This window comes from Geotrypetes seraphini, chromosome 4 (genome assembly GCF_902459505.1).
Source record: "Geotrypetes seraphini chromosome 4, aGeoSer1.1, whole genome shotgun sequence".
NCBI lineage: Eukaryota > Metazoa > Chordata > Amphibia > Gymnophiona > Dermophiidae > Geotrypetes > Geotrypetes seraphini.
The window spans coordinates 316,226,579-316,244,749 of NC_047087.1; the positions used below are offsets into that span (position 1 = coordinate 316,226,579).

At 41.5% G+C, this 18,171-nt stretch overlaps 1 protein-coding gene across 2 annotated transcripts in view; it reads right to left on the minus strand.

Moving 5' to 3' along the window:
* SHTN1 (shootin 1) overlaps positions 1-18,171 on the minus strand; it is a 229,468-nt gene that overhangs the window by 167,625 nt on the left and 43,672 nt on the right. The gene's annotated exons all lie outside the window — the stretch shown is intronic.

Here is an 18,171-nt window from a genome sequence, read left to right on the forward strand (position 1 = left end):
CCACACGCCTTGTAGGCGGAGCCTGCATGTCTGTTATAGCCGAACAAAACTACAGCTAAAAGCGGCTCTGGGGACCAAATTGGTTGTCCGTTATATTCGAAAGTCTGTTATATAAGAGTCCGCTATATGCGATGATTTTCTGTATGTTTATAATGGCGCACAGCCAGGACCAGCGGACCTCGTCCGCTATAGGCGAGGTTCCGTTATAAGCGAGTCCATTATAACTAGATTATACTGTATGTCTTGATATTTATGAGGGGCTGCTAAAAGGTTCAAAGCCCAACCAAGAAGAGAATGATGTGGAGCCATGAAACTTACAAGTTATTCCACACTTTTCTTAACGCTTTTTGCTTCAATGAGGCAAATGCATCTAGTAAATGGGCCCAAGTATTGGGAAACCAAACCATTGTGACATCACCGATGAGGCTGGCTCTTAGACACTGGTGGAATGAGCCATTATTATGACATCACAATACAAAGCCCAACCATGAAGAGAATGATGTGGTGCCATGAAACCTACAAGTTTTGTTTCATATCATTGAAATGAAAAGTGTGGAATACCTTGTAAGTTTCATGGCTCCATTTTGTTCTCTTCTTGGTTGGGCTGAGAACTTTTCAATGGCCCCTTGTATATATAAAATAATGATTAAAGTGATAAAATAGCACCTAAATGCCAATTAATTACATCATTTACATGCATAGGTGCACCATAAAGTAGTGTGTATAAATGGAACCAAAATTTAGGTGCTTCTTACAGAATTATCCTTTAAGGTTGTAACTTGAGGCACTGGCAGATTAAGTGATTTGCCCAAGGTCACAGGGAGTGTTAGTGGGGTTTAAGGATATTGCTCTAACCATTAGGCTACTCCTCCACTCAGAAGCTCAAACAGGACTTTATTTTATACATAATGCTTTCATCTTATTACAGCTTAAGACAGGGAGTAAGTGGCATCTCCACAGTGAAAGGATTAGTAAGAAAATGGGCAAAAAAAATGTACGACGTTAAAATCAAACACACACACACTAGCTCAATACCTAAAACAGAACAGCACCATCTAGTGGCCTTGCAATGTATCACATGCTTTTTAATATAATAGGCTTTAACTTATGGTGGTTTTATTAAAACATAGAACATAAGAATCGTTGCTGCTGGATCAGACCAGTGGTCCATCATGCCCAGCAGTCCGCTCAAGCGGCAGCCCTTAGTGCCCTATTTGAGTCTAGCCTTACCTGCATATGTTTTGGTCCAGCAAGAACTTGTGTAACCTTTTCTTGAATCCCTGGAGGGTGTTTTCCCCTATAACAGCCTCCGGAAGAAAGTTCCAGATTTCTACCACTCTCTGGGTGAAGAAGAACTTCCTTACGTTTGTACGGCATCTGTCCCCTTTTAACTTTAGAGAGTGCCCTGATAGCAGATAAAGGCCAAATGGCCCATCCACTGCATCCAATATCTCCTCCTCTCCCTAAAAGATCCCACGTGCCTGTCCCTGAAAGGCAGTTAACCTTGTTGACCCACTGACTGTGTCCCTAAGTTTATGTTTGAGCAAAATTCAATTCCAAGTCTTATGTTTCCTATCTCTGCCTTCTACCTCTCCTCAGCAATTCCCAGCCCTACATCCTCTTTAAAACTTGGATACTAGGGGTTTACATTTTTAACTAACCAAGGTCTGTGTGCTTATTTCACCTATATCTCACTTAAAACCTCAGCAGATCCCAATATTAAAACACAGGCCAATATACAGAGAAGAGTCTTTTCCTTCACTGAGAGATGCTTAGAAGGTGAAAACACAGTGGCAGATCACTCTTGCGCAGTACCTGTTATCACAAATTCATTGCCTAAAGAAGTCTGTCTTAATTTAAACAATCCCTGAAGACTGGACGTTTCTTTCCAAATCCAAAAATCCCTTCCCTCTCAGGTCTATAGGTATTAAGCTACTGATACTTAACTGGTTTCACTATTTACAGTCGGATTTGAGGGGACCTGGTTTCCTGATTTTATTCTATGTCAAGTGACTACTAAATATTTTTCAATATATTCTGAGAATTTTTTTTTATATTTGGAAAGGAAGAACACAACCAGCCGTAAATATAATAAATAAAATGCAGAGATAGATTTTAGATAGGATGTGGAGGGGGGAATTTAGACAGCCAGACTGGAATATGAACATATCCGTAGCATTTTACAAAAGGATCTCAGAGACACAGAGCCTTTCGAAAGATAGATGGAACATTGCACATTCACAGTGTCATGTCAACAGGAGCAGCAATTTTATAAAGCTGCATGTGTGTGTGTGTGCGGGGGGGGGGGGGGAATAAAGGTATAACCCCTTCCCCAAACACATACACACACACACACACGAGTGGAAGCTGCTTTATAAAACTAATGCTACAGATCGATCTCCTCCCCATCATCCTTCTACCCTCCCCATTGCTACAAAATCATCTCCAAAACAACCACGTCCCCCACTCCCCATTCTCCAGCCTTTCCATTTTTCTCTGGTGGTTAGTGAGAGAAGGTGCGATTCCCCACTTGACCCTGCTGTTACGGACCCGGGGAGAGTGTCAGGCAGTGGTTAAAGCTACAGCCTCAGCACCCTGAGGTTGTGGGTTCAAACCCACACTGCTCCTTGTGACCCTGGGCAAGTCACTTAATCCAAACAACTCAAATACCCTTAGTGCTAATGTGGTTCTCAAAAACAGAGATTTCACGTTTTACTCCTTAACAGCAGCATCATTTTAAACCTCTTCCTAAGGCTCAACCACGCACTGTGGACTTAAACCTCCAAAAGCCACTCCTAGGCTTCAGGAATCTTATAAAGGGGGAGAAAAAGCTTCAGATTGGTGCCTGCTGCTAATTTTATAAGCCTTCAGGCTACTTTTAGAGTTACCTCATCGGCATAAAACCCCTTCCTCCAAGTATTCCTACCTTCAGTGATAAATATTTTTTCAATAATTAATACTTTTCAAATATTTCAATAAATTTCCATCCACATGTGCTTGGGAGCCCTACTTGAAACGCTAAAGAACAGCTGTGTCGGGAGCGACCATAAAATCGCTTCCCGCGAGTGTAATTGGACTGCGTCCGGATTGTGTGCCAGTGTATAATGTTACTAACACTAATTATGCTATTGTAAAGGAGTAAAAAGTGAAATCTCTTTTTTTTTTTTGAGAACAGAATTTGCCCTAAGGGTATTTGAGATTTTTGATTATTACACTCCCTTTGTGTTTCTGAGTGTGGAGGAAGTTATCAAGTCACTTAATCCCCCCCATTTCCCCAGGTACATTAGATAGATTGTGAGCCCAACCAGGACAGACAGGGGAAAAAGGCTTCAGTATCATGTAAACCAGGGGTGTCCAACCTGCGGCCCCATGAAGTATTTTGTGCAGCCCCGGTCACGGGTGTTTACTGTCTTGCCGGCTCCCTCCTCTGTCTTGCTGCAGTGTTTGCGCGGTCCCAGAAACATTTTTTTCGGCCAATGCAGCCCAGGGAAGCCATAAAGTTGAACACCCCTGATGTAAACCGTTCTGAGCTCCTCTGGGTGAACGGTATAGAAATTGAAAAAAATAAATCAATTTATAAATGACCGCCGTGACACCTAGTGGTAATCTAACAGCGTTACTACTAAGGATCAGGCTGCCAAATTAAGGCAAATGTTTAAGACTTTAGCATTGTTGCGGCCCCTTAAAGAAGACACTTATTCATATTTAGGGGCATCTAGATATTTTTGATCATTTGGATTCCCTTTGGAGGTTGGGAAATCCCAGGGTGATGTTTATTCATTTACTGATTGGAATTTATTAACTGCCCTTATGAAGAGATTCACCAAAGATGGTATAGAAATATAGAAAAATGAAGGCGAATAAAGACCACATGGCCCATCTAGTCTTTCTATCCACACCGTCTACTATCCCTGAGTCTCCCCCTTAGAGATCCAACGTGCTTGTTCCAAGCTTTCTTGAATGCAAACACAGTTTTCACCTCCAATGGAAGGCCATTCAATACATTCACCACCCTTTCCATGAAAAAGTATTTTCTGAGGTTAGTTCTGAGTCTATCCCCTTTCACCTTCATCCTGTGCCCCCTCATTCCAGAGTTTCCATTCAATTGAAAGAGACTCACCTCATAAACATTTACCACTACACGCCAAGTAGGTATTTAAACATCTCCATCATATCTCCCCTCTCCCACCTTTCCTCCAAAGCATACTTATTGAGATTTTGAAGTCGGTCCCCATATGCCTTATGACAAAGACCGCTAACCAATTTTGTAGCTGCTCTCTGGATCGAGTCCATCCTATTTATATCTTTCTCGAGGTGTGGTCTCCAGAACTGTACATATTATTCTAAATGAGGCCCTCACCAGACACAAGACATTATCACTTCTCTTTTTGCCTACTGGCCATTCCTCTTGCTATGCACTTGAGCATCTTTCTGTCTTTGACCATTGCCTTATTGACCTGTTTTGCTACTCTAGGATCATTGGAAAGGATTACCCCTAACTCCCACTCCTCTTTCATGCACAAACATCCTTCACTGTATTGTCCCCAGCGAGTTTTGCAGCCCAAGTGCATGACCCTGCATTTTTTTACTAGCATTAGACCTTAGTTGCCAATTTCTGGACCATTCAAGGCTTCTCTAGATCCTTCCTCATGCTATCCACATCCTCCAGGGTGTCTACCCAATTATACAGTTTGGTATCATCTGCAAAAAAAAAAAAAAAAAAAAGAGAAACCTTTTCATAAAGTCCTTTCACAATATCATTCACAAAGATTTTAATGTTCTAATGCATGCTTATTAGGAGTTTCGTTGATAACGGCTCTGCACGGCTAGACCACTAGGTAAGGTCTGGGGAAAGTACAGGATGCAGGAGGGAGGTGGGTGGGTCAGAGCCAGCCCTAAAAGTTATCCACAATATTTCAATATTTGCCGGCCGGCTCTGACCCACTCAACTCCCTCCTGCTCTTAAATGGAGTTGCAGGTCTGAGGCAGCCCCAACATACAAGGTAGGAAGTTGATTCCAGCCACAGTAGTCATCCATGCTGTTTCCCGGCTTTTTTTTTTTTTTTGGGAGGGGTGGTTAAGGAATCAGTAGCGCATATGGATTGCAATCAGCCCTGCCATCGTTCTCGGTCCTGCTGGCAATGATGAAGCCAGATGTCGTGGAGGGCCTTCCCTCTTGCCAAATCACTATAGGCTCTTCCGGTCTTGATCCTGCCCCTCAAAATCAGGAAGTAACTTCAGAGGGGGGTGGGATCGAAACTGGCATAAATATGCATGAGGTGAGTCTCTTTCAGTTGAATGGAGACTCTAGAGTAAGAGGGCATAGAATGAGGTTAAAAAGTAACAGACTCAGAAATAATCTAAGGAAATACTTTTTATGGAAAGGGTGGTACAGTAGATGCTTGGAACAGTCTCCCAGTAGGAATTGAAAAAAACGTGGGACAGGCACGTGGAATCTCTTAGGAAGAGGAGGAGATAGTGGGTGCTGTGGATGGGCAGACTGGATGGGCCATTTGGCCCTTTATCAGCCATCATGTTTCTAAGGATGCTAGAGAGTGGACCACAGAAAGATGAGGAATTATCCATAGTTCAGCTCAGTTTAAATTAAGCTAACAATTATCAAGAGACTCTGGGCATAGAAAGTGAAGAAGCAAGGAGATATCAGATTCTCTTTCGAAGTTAAAAAAAAAAAAAAAGATTTACAAAATCCCCAGCTACTGCAACATTTTCCTTTTCAAATTCAACAAAAACCCTTAATATGTTAATGTTGAAATTTATAACATGGTACTAAGTAGAAAGAAATATTACTAACCTGCACTTTGTTTTATTCTCTTTTTCTTTTTACCCAAGATGAAATCATCTGCAGCAAACTCGGGCCAAGCAAAAACCACTTAACTAATTAGCAATTGCAGTCACCGAGAGGAAACCCCCCCCCCCTCCCATGAATCAACACTGTCATTACAAGTGGCACATTTGAGTGGCATCTAATTATGAATTGATGAGAGCGATACTTGCATTACCAGCATCGCTACCCCCAGCCCGTCGGGGACTGAGAGCAGCTGATGGCACAGCCCGAGAGAAACTCCCACTCAATGGAACAGCGGCACCCAACAACCGCCTTGGCAGGGGCCCCCCCTCTCCAAATGACACGTTAAGTGTAATTGCGGGTAGACATTGTAAATAAACAGGATTGAAAGTGAAAATTGTACCAAGTGCCAGAGACAAAATCTGACACATTGGAAGTGGCAGCCTTAATTGAGAGTTCCTTTGACTGCTGAAGATCGTTTCAACTGCATTTCTCGGAGGACAGTGATTATAACTGTGGAGACAGGACGGCATAATGGTATCGGCGCCGCTGACAGATCAGTGAATTAAAATGTATCTACTGTTGTTGTGGAAGCCTTGATGAGAGGTACAGATGCCTTAGTGGTCTTATCATTATAACGCAGTGTTCGTGTTGCCATCAACCTTGCCGGCTCCGATTGAAAAGAAATGATTGTCTGTTAAGAGCCCTCCCCAACTCCATCCCCTCCCCGCTCTATAGCCACCCAATCTCTTCTGCTGAATACAACCAATTTTCAGAGAGCAATGAAATAACGCAATAGGCCTTAAAATGCAGCTGCTTTGCCATCGAGCGGGCCCTCATTAAACTGGAATCGCACACAATGAGTGTTTACACCAGGAGAACAAATAGGAAGCTGAGCAGAGGCCAAGTTTATTCAGATACAAAGCTGTGTGCAGCTCTTGATCAATGCGACTGCCTTTAACATTGTCATTTAAATAATGGGCCTTAATACTTCCTTAAAAAATTGTAACACTCCTGCATTCTCTCACTCAGTTGAGGTGGGAAGAAAGACGGTGAACCTGGAACAGTTAGTTGCTCCTTCACTTGTAAATCTGTACCAGTTGCCGTTTTCGTCCATGATTTTGCCGCCTTGTTTGTGCCTGGGTGCACGGGAGACAGAGCCACAGATATTTCCAAGGGTTAAAAACCAGGACTTTGAAGCATTTGTGCAAGGAATGCTGCTCAACCTGGCTAGATGGCCAATTGGTCTCTCCCAATATAGCTATTGCTGTGTTCTTATGACAAGAAGTTCTAATGAAAAGTTAGGACCCATTAAAATGCAATTTGCAAGCCGATCAGTCAGTGCTGCTTTAGATATATCAATTATTTATTTGGGTATACCCTCAGAATGGGTTACAAGTTTACATACTTATTAAAGTGTATTTATGTTTTCTGCTTGTTCTGCTCATGGTTGTATGTTCCTTTGCAATTGTTAATAAAGATAATTGAAAAAAAAAAAAAAAGTGTATTTATACAAAGTGATTACTGACCTTAGAGCAACAATACCTTTACCCACAACCAACACAGAATTCTATTTGGGACCCCACGAACAGGAGTCCAGAGCAGACATGCTCCGGGACCACTTCGAATTTCCAAACTGGCATCAATTTTTAACTTTGTTCAATAAATACACCAAGTCAAACTGCTTACTGGACGAATGTCCCTCTAAGATCATGAAAGTTGCTCCACCCGACTTTAAAAAGGAGCTATTCACTTGGTTAACAACTACTCTTACTAGCGGGATAATGAATGAGGAAATGGGTCACATACTGATCACACCTATCCCCAAAGATCAGAAAAACTCAATAGCCCTGAAATCCAATTACAGGCCCATAGCGAGCATCTCCCTATTCACTATACTACAGGAAGGACTGGTCAACTTGGAACTAGTGAACTACTTAGACAAAAAGAACAATGGAGATACTCTTCAACCCCCACGGATTGAATACCATTATGGAGTTCCAACCCTTCTTTTGAGAGACAATCCAAAAGGTCCCAGTTAGATTGAGAGAGTTAGAAGCATGGAAATGCAATTAAAAACATTCATTAGAGAACTGTTATGATATGTCATCTTAAGGCAACGCTGAGAGAAGAGAATCGTCATTTGATGACATTAGTGGGCGTTATAAAAAGCTAGGCATCGCTATTGGAACCGCGGCCATTTTTTTAAAGCATTGGATGAGCCATTTGCCGGTTTACAGCAAAAACGCTGATAATTCTTACAGTGACGTAGCCTTCTGAGGTTGAAACAGGAGTGCCCCTGTCAGAAGCTGGATAAGAGAACAACAGTTCAAGAAGTATTGTTTGAAGGGACTAAGTTAAGTAACTCTTGCATGGAACATCAATCCATTATTGGAACTGGTTGGTTTTGGGTTTTTTTAATAGTACAGACACACTGTCAAAGATACGTCATAACAAAAGAGAAGTATTTTGCTGTGGGCATTAAGTGCACTATATGAACTTAGAAATTGATGACAGAAAGTGAGTATTGATGAATGTGTTGTAGAGTTTTTCACAGACCAATGATGATATCTAATCTAATCTACTACATAACTTATTAATCGCACGATACCAAAAGTGTTGAAAATACAAAAGTAATCAATGATTAAAATATCATCATAACATGAGTATTGCAACAAGCCATATAAAAGGTTTTCACATTTTTACGAAACCTTAAGTAATTGATATCCGTCCTAATGTAAAGAGGTAGATTATTCCAAATTATAATGGCAACGTAAGCAAAAGAGGAGTCGAGTTGTTGTTTATACCATATTCCTCTAATCTGTGGAAAATGTAGTAATAAAGTACCACATAATCTAGTGGAAGAATAAGGCAAATGAGAAAAAAGCAAAATCAGATTATCTGAAGAGTCAGTCTGTAATATACGACGAACTATGCAAGCTGATTTAAAATGAATTTGCCTCTCAACCGACAATTTATATGCCAATGCAACACTTTCATATCTTTTTAGACCAAAAATCAATCTAACCACAGTATTCTGGAGCAACTGCAATTTTTTTTATCACTTTTGAGTGTGGTGCAGTGCTTAAAGCTACAGCCTCAGAACCCTGAGATTATGGGTTCAATTCCATGCTGGTCCTTGTGACCCTGGGCAAGTCACTTAATCCCCCCATTGCCCCAGGTACATTAGATAGATTGTGAGCCCACTGAGACAAACAGGGAAAAATGCTTCAGTACCTGAATAAATTCATATAAACCATTCTGAGCTCCCCTGGGAGAACGATATAGAAAATGAAATAAATAAAAATTTCATTTCTTGCAAATCGAAGAGCCTAGCATATTGAGGTCTGTTTTTCTCCACATTATGTTGTCTGTAATGTCTATTCTTCTAGTGCTTTTGGTTCTCAAAAGTAGTAGCTGAGAAGGTAAGGAATAAGAGGTTAGATTTCATAAACTACAAAAGATTGCAGAAAGAGAAAGACAGGTAAAAATATCTGGAAAAGTTAAGATAGGCTGGCCGAGTAGTCAGGAAAGCAAAGAAGCAAATGGAAGAAAAAAATAGCTGACATGGTAAAACAGGGAGACAAGACTTTTTTTAGATATATTAGTGATAGGAAGAAGTGCAAAAGTAGCATTGTGAGATTCAAAGGTGAAGGGGAGAAATATATAGAAGCTGATAAAGAAAAGGATGAATTGCTTAACAAATATTTCCGTTCTGTGTCCATGGCTATATCGCCTGGAGCGGGACTCCAGAAGACAAATGTGAATAGGGATGGAGGAGTAATAGACCCTGATCGATTTTCAGAGGGTTGTGTTCGTGAGGAGCTAGCTAAAATAAAGGTAGACAAAGCGATGGGGCCAGATGGTGTACGTCTGAGGGTGCTGAAGGAACTTAGGGAAGTTCTGGTAGCTCCACTTACTGACCTTTTCAATGCTTCTCTAGAGTCGGGAATGGTACTGGAGTACTGAAGAAAGGTAGATGTGGTCCCTCTCCACAAAAGTGGAAGTAAGGAAGAAGTAGGGAATTATAAGCCAGTAAGTCTGACTTCTGTGGTAACAAATTAATGGAAACGCTTTTAAAACAGAGAATGGTCAAGTTTCTGGAATCCTATGGATTACAGGACCGGAGGCATCATGGATTCACTAGCGGTAGGTCTTGTCAGACAAATCTGATCAATTTCTTTGACTGGGTGACCAGAGAATTGGATAGAGGATGTGCGCCAGATGTGGTGTATTTAGATTTTAGCAAAGCCTTTGATAGTGTTCTACACAGACGTCTAATAAATAAACTGAGGGCCCTCGGGATGGATCCCAAAATGACGGGCTGGGTCAGGAACAGGTTGAGTGGAAGGCGACAGAGGGTAGTGATCAATGGAGGTCTCTCTAAGGAAAAGGGATGTTATCAGTGGTGTGCCTCAAGGTTCTGTTCTTGGGTCTGTTCTTTTTAACATTTTTATAAATGATATTGCTGAAGGGTTGTCGGGTAAGATTTGCCTCTTTGCACATGATACCAAAATCTGCAAGAGTAGACACTCCGGATGGTGTGAATAACATGAAGAAAGACCTGGCGAAGCTTGAAGAATGGTCTGAAATTTGACAGCTAAAATTTAATGCTAAGAAATGCACGGTCATGCATTTGGGGTGTAAAAACCTGAGGGAATGGTACAGATTAGGAAGTGAAGAGCTTATGTGCATGACAGAAGAGCGGGACTTGGGTGTGATTGTATGTGATGATCTTAAGGTGGCCAAACAGGTTGAAAAGGTGATGGTGAAAGCTAGAAGGATGCTAGATTGCATAGGCCAGTAGGAAAAAGAAGGTATTGATGCCTCTGTATAAGATCTGGTGAGACCTCATTTAGAATATTGTGTACAATTCTGGAGGCCGCACCTTCAAAAAGATATAAAAAGGATGGAGTCGGTCCAGAGAAAGGCTAATAAAATGGTGTGTGGTCTTCGTGATAAGGCTTATGGGGACAGACTTAAAGATCTCAATCTGTATACTTTGGAGGAAAGGTGGGAGAGGGGAGATATGATAGAGATGTTTAAATACCTACATGGCATAAATGTGCATGAGCCGAGTCTCTCATTTGAAAGGAAGCTCTGGAATGAGAGGGCATAGGATAAAGTTAAGAGATGATGGGCTCTGGAGTAATCTGAGGAAATACTTTTTTACAGAAAGGGTGGTAGATGCGTGGAACAGTCTCCTGGAAGAGGTGGCAAAGACAGAGACAGTGTCTGAATTCAAGAGGGCCTGGGTAAGAAACGTGGGATCTCTCTCAGAGAGAAAGAGATAATGGTTACTGCGGATGGGCAGAATGGATGGGCCTTTTGGCCTTTATCTGCCATCATGTTTCTATGTTTCTATGCTTTGAGTGAATGTTCCAGCAATTCTTCAAGCACAGCATGTTTATTTAGTCTAATATTAGTGGGATTTAGAGGGAGACTAAACTGCAGTTGGAATGAGAGGGAACTGAGGAGGCTAGAGCCAGAGAAAGAAAAAGGTGGAAGAGATTTCAGTTCTGATGCTGGGGGGAATTCTATGCAAAACATTATAAACATTGCAGAATTTTCAATATTTTTTCCTGTACAATTCCGTCAGCATTCTTGAGGTGGCAATATCTGCAGCAGTACTTTGGACAACTAGCACATGGTCATGACCCACAGACTAGGAAGTCACCAACGCTATTTACAAAGACAAACTACAGACCTCACAGCTTACCCTGAAGAAAGCCACAGCATGGTGGCTGAAACATGAGTTTCTACCTGACAAGAAGCAGCGAGACCCGGAAACCCAATACTAGCTGTGGAAACCCTGAGAGAACATCTCTAAACCCACCAGACACTTTCCCATTCTATGGAAAAAGAGACCAACCGACTCACAACAAAATTCAAATCTCTGACCAACTGACTTTCCCGCCAAAATTCAAATTGGTTGACTGCCCTGTTTCCAATCAGGTCAATGAACCCACTGTTTACAAAGACAAAAAAGCCTGCCTCAGGAGTACAGATGATGACTGAATGGATGGTGTTCAAGATATTCAAAATAATAACCATCTGATAATGCTAGAAAGCTGCGTATACTGTAGATACGAGTCGCAAGTCTCTATGATGGAAAAGTTTTAGTTTAAAATAGCATTTCGCTCAAAGCTCGTGATTATGCATACATCAGTAGCAACAAAGTCCCCGTTTAATATCTGCACTTGGCTCTCAGCTATATGCTAAGCCATATTGTAGAAAAGCATTACTGTCATATCTATGTTATTTGAATGTTCTGATGTGTTCTTATTGGGTGTCTCATAAATATTATGCTGAGATTGTATTATATTTCTCTTATTTTAATTTCTGTGCTGTTATAAGTATATTTTTTAAACTGTTTCATGGCAGTCCTATTATTTTCAATTTCCTGATTTTGAGTTTACCTCACTCAAGTTTCAAGTTTAATTAAAATTTCTTATATCGCCTAATCAGCCTTCTAGGCGGTGTACAAAATCATAAAAGCAAACAATAGTTAAAATACAAATTTAAGAAGACAGGGGGCGACAAAGACTTTTGGAGACATAAAACCATGACAAGTGGAAATAAGAGGATAATAGGCAAGAACTACAATTTCAAAGATAAAAGATAACAGTTTAAGGGAAAAACAATAGGAGGGTAAGTAAAAATAAAATCATTCTAAGTCGCCCTTAAAAAGGGCAGTTAAATCTCAAAGGCATCAATGAAAAGAAATGTCTTTAGCTTTGTCTTGAATTGATTAAGAGTTGATTCTTTGCGTAAATAAGCTGGGATACTATCCTCACTAGTATTTGTTTATATTTTGCTCTTTTTACTACTGCTATGCTGTTAACAAAATTGTTTTTTGTTGACTTGTATTTGCTATACACCGCCTTGGGTGAATCTCTTCATAAAGGTGATTAGAAAACCCAAATAAATAAATAAAGCAATTACAGCTATCTACCAATGAACCAATGAAGAGTATATACCCAATTACTGGAAGATATTTCTATTGGATCCGAGATGGGACTTTTCATATTTATTCTTTACAAAACAAAATATCATGTGAAAGGCTTGTTTCTTCATTGTAATTGCTTGCAGGACCCGATTTTATAGCATGGAAAATTATGGCTATTTATGATTTAATGTATTTGGATTGTGTTATATTATTTTAATATTATCTACCTTAAAACCTTAGTTGATTAAGTAGAACATAGATACCAACTTAAGTACAGGCAGCAGGTCCCTTTGTCTGCCCTTTTCCTATACAGAAACAGCCAATATTTACCTCTTTTTTTTTTTTTTTTGACTCGTACACCCATGGCCAGGATTGGAATTCCTCCCTTTCTCCCCTCCCCTTTCTCCCAAAAGACTGTTTTCCTCTTTCCTACTGACGGTGTTTCATAGACAGCATCAGACTAGTTGTTGAGCCCTGTGGAGCGGTGAATGGCCTTGAGGGAATGCAAGCAATATACTTACCACTGATCGCACAGTCCAGCAGCCCCCTCCCTCCTTCCTCCCAATCATCAGGATCCAGGCAGCTCCCTCCCTTCCTTCCTCTCACCTTTGCTGGTGATTTTCATTGTATTCGAGCGGCACGAGTCTTTTACCAAGTCGTGCGCTGTTGCTTGAAACTTCTCCTCTGACGCAACTGGAAACAGGAAGTTGCGTCAGAGAAGTTTCGGACAGCTGCACGGCTCCGGCTGCTCAGAGACAATGAAAATCGCTAGCGAAGGTGACGGGAAGGGAAGGAGAGAGATGCCCAGATCGCGGCGATCAGGAGGGAAGGAGGGGGGCTGCTGGACTGCGTGAAAGGTACTGAAGGAAAGTGGAGAGAGAGGGGGAGGGGTGAGAGGAACAGACGCTGAAGGGAAATGGGAAGGAGAGAGTGGGGAGAAGACGTTGAAGGAAAGTGGGGAGGGGAGACAGTGGAACAGACGCTGAAGGGAAGTAGGGAGGGGAGAGAAAGGGGATCACTTACTGGATGGAAGAGGGGATAAAGGAAAAAGGGCACGTGCTGGACTGGGGAGACAGATACCAGATCTGAGGGGAGGAAAGGAAGAGAGAGATGCTAAAAAACCACCTGTGGGAGGGAAGGAAAGATGGAAGGGAAGAAGACAGATGCTAGACTATGGGAGGAGTGGAGGGAAGAAGATGGGTGCCAGACCAAGGGGGCGGGAGAGATGAAAGGGAGAGGCACAGTAACAGAGCATATGGAAGAGGCAGAGAGAAGGCAGATAGTGGATGGAAGGAATTGAATGACAAGAAGATGAGGAAAGCAGAAACCAGACAACACAGGTAGAAAAAAAAATTCTATTTCTTTTCTTTTTTTTTGCTTTAGGATAAAGTAGTATATTAGTTGTGTTTTTAACATTTATAAACAAAAGTCCTGCCAACTGAAGATCTCTTCCTCTAGTTCAGCAGCCAGAACTTTGATTTATAAAATGACATTTGTACTGTACAGAAAACTGTTTCTTTTCATACTTTAATAAAATAAATTCAGTATAAAACCATTTGAGGCTTGTGCAGATGGGATCAGATGGTTTGCGGGGATGGGGCAGAGATGGGGACGAAGCTCGTGGGGATGGGGCAGAGATGGGGACGAAGCTCACGGGGACGGGGCAGAGATGGGGGCTAAGTGAAGCTGGGTTCTATGTTAGGAGTCATTGCCCAGGAAAAGAATCTAAGTGTCATTGTTGAGGATATATTGAAATCCTTAGCTCAATGTGCAGTGGTGGCTAACAAAGCAAATAGAACGTTAGGAATTTTCAGGAAAATAATGGAAACCAAAGATGAAAAGGTTATAATGACCTTGTATTGCTCTATGGTATGGCCACACCTTGAATACTGTGTGTAGTTCTGGTCACCATATCTCAAAAAAGATATACAGTAGCAGAATTAGAAAAGATAAAGAGGATGGCAACAAAAATGATAAAAGGGATGGGACGACTTCCCTATAAGGAGACGCTTAATTGAAAAGGAGATGGTATTAATAGATTTCAATTTGCCGGATGCAGATCACTTCATCCCCTCATTGGTCTCAAACTCATGGCCCAGGGGCCACACGCGGCCCGCCAGGTACTATTTTGAGGCCCTCGGTATGTTTATCATAATCACAAAAGTAAAATAAAACAGTTTCTTGATCTTATGTCTCTTTAGCTATAAATGACAATATTATTATTAAGACTTAGCCAAAAGGAAAGATTTATAACCTATAAAGAGTTTTACCTCATGCAAAATTGTCATTTCTTTAATAAGACATTAACTCTTTTTTTCTGAAGCCCTCTAAGTACCTCCAAATCCAAAATGTGGCCCTGCAAAGGGTTTGAGTTGGAGACCACTGCCCTGGACCTACCTAAAGTCCTTAGTTGTCCTGTAGAGGTGATGGCGGACAGCAATAAACCCAATTCACTTCTGTCCCCAGTGGCTGCCCCTAGAAAATGGCTACTGTGACCTCTAGTGGCAGCCTTGCAGTATTGACCTAATTGGCTTAGACTTTCAGGTAACATACTGTAAATACAATTTATTTATTTATTTGGATTTATTAACTGCCTTTTCATGAAGAGATTCACCCAAAGCGGTTTACAGTTCATTGAATAGTAATCAGGTACTCAAGTATTTCCCCTATGTGTCCTGGCAGGATCACAGTTTAACTGTGGTACCTGGGGCAGTCACAGGGAGCAGGATGGGATCAAACTCACAACAGCAGCTCTAGCCACTAAGCCACTCCCTCCCAATAGTGAGAAGGTAGCACCCCAAAGAAATACATCATTGACCGGATATTTCTATGTGCAAAGGGTTTACAGCTTTTTTGCGCTGCCTTTTCATAAGGTATTCACACAAAAGTGCGGCTTATCAGTCTTCTGGGTTCCATCAGATTCAAACATTTGGCTTTGTTCAACGTGGGTGAAACCAAACAACCTTTCTGACTGCAACACACAGCAACAGGTCCCTACAGACCTCAAACCTTCCTCCCTACAGCTCTTTCCCCCCAGAAAACACAAGTACTGTATATAGCAGTGGTCTCAAACTCGCGGCCCGGGGGCCACATGCGGCCCACCAGGTACTCTTTTGAGGCCCTCTGTATGTTACCATTGTTCTGGAATGTTACCCTCCTCACTGCCGTAACCTCACACAAGCGCTTTCCTGCATCTGTATGCGATTGTGAGGTGGAGTAAAGAGGACAATCGCGTACAGACACAGGAAAGTGCTTGCGTGAAGTTACAGCGCGAGGCGGACAACATTCCAGAATGTCAGGTAACCATTGGAGGCAGTGCAGCTTGTGCATGTGTACGTAATTTCATGAACTCTCGCAAAATTAGGCACCACTCCTGGCACTGACTGCTTGATATAAGATGGCAGTTGTCTGGTGCTGGAGGAGGTGAGAGCTGAAGGCGGTTGCGGATGTGGCCACCAGACACTTAAGGCACAAGTCGGATATTGATTCTCCCTTCTACAAAAAAGCCTAGAGGACTACACCAAAATCTTGCCTCTTGCAGTTGATACTTTGCAATATAAATCACTTTTTTGCATGAGGTAACTCTTTATAGTTTATAAATCTTTCCTTAATTGCTTCTGATAATTTCAGCTATACACAGCTGAAAGCAGTGCAACATGCAGAAAGTGAAAAACTAATGAGTTTTACCTCGTGTAAAGTTGTCATTTCTTTAATAAGACATTAACTATTTTTTTCTGCGGCCCTCCAAGTACCGACAAATCCAAAATGTGGCCCTGCAAAGGGTTTTAATTTGAGACCACTGGTATATAGCAACCACTTACCTACCCTCAATGCGCCTCCAAGACCAAAACCAAGTACCCAGACCCGCAAAAAGATGTTCCTGCGCCACTGCAGTCCCTGAGGCACATTCCTCAAAGAACTGCACTCATTACAACATCAAACTATCAAGGTCCACATGCTAAACACCGACAACTCCGACATCCACCAATTTGTTTCCAATTTCATTTTCTTTTTGGTATTTAATTTATACTGAGGCTAAGCCGGGAGCCAAGCCTCAAGGGGTGGCACATAATAACCCACACATTAATTTCAGCAACAATTTCTAATGAAGAGGTTTCTGCTCCTTTGGGAAAATTATTCTGGCAATTAATTACATCCAACTTTAGAAACCAGTAACTGCAAGCCCTTTGTACGTGTGTAATTGATCATATTATATTAATTACAAGGACAATGCGCGGCTTGGTCCCCCACTGTCTGCTGCATTCTACCCCCTTACAAAAGGCGCTCAGAAACAGGAACTCCACAGGCTTCATTTTAAATCTGCTTCTAATTAACATTACAGACATTTGTTTTTATTTTTTTTTTTTCTTCTTCTTAACCTGAACAGGCTCCTACTTTCAAAATGATCATATAAATAAGGAGCAGCTCTTCATACACAAGCTAAAAAAATAAAATCATATTTCCAGAAATAAATGCACCAGTCTTTAGAAAACAAAAACACAGGGACGGCCATTTATACAGGTAAATTAGGCGGGAAGTTATCAATGTGGGCTGCCATTTGCTATTTTACCAGTGACAACCTAATTACTAATAACTGGGGTTAACGGTAGCCCATGTTAATAACTTCTCCCTTAATTAAAGAAGAAAAAGTGGGCCAAATATAGGACAATCAAGCCATTGTGAGTGACATCAGTGAGGTTGGCAGAATGAGGCATTATGACATCACAATATCAGCTCTGGTTACTCTTCACACTAAAGTGTGTGTGTGTGGGGGGGGGGGGGAATTATTAACATGGGCAACTGTTAAGACACTAACCACAACTCCCGGATTGCAAAACTTCATAAATATCTGTCAGAAATCGAAATCTGGATGTCCTCAAACAAAGTACAAGTAAACGCCTGAAAAACTGAACTCCTTTGGATCCACAAAGGAGTATTGGGCCTACAACTGCCCTTCTCTGGGAATCATCTGCCATAGCTGCCAAAGACCAAGTACACAGCCTAAGGATACGTCTCAATTCTAACTTATCCTCCAGGCCAGGCGCGTACAAGCGCCGGACCCAGAAGCCTTGTGAACCATTTAGGTTTAAACAGGGTATAAGTTCTTAAATAAATAAATAATCTCTCAAGTGGTCTCCTCTTCGTTCTGCTTTCTATAATAACTCTGTAAAATAAGAAACTACTTCTCCGAACCTGACTTGACCCATCTTCTCTATGCCTTCATTCTCTCCCACTTTGACTTTTACAACGCATTATTCAGTGGACTGATAGCAAAAAAAAAATCTTCAGCACCTCCAACGTGTACAAAACGCAACAATTAGACTTCTAAAGAACCTTTGTGCCCACGATCCAGAAGCCCACTGGCTACCCATAGCCAAATGCTGCATCTTTAAAGGCTTAGTACTTGCGTTCAAGT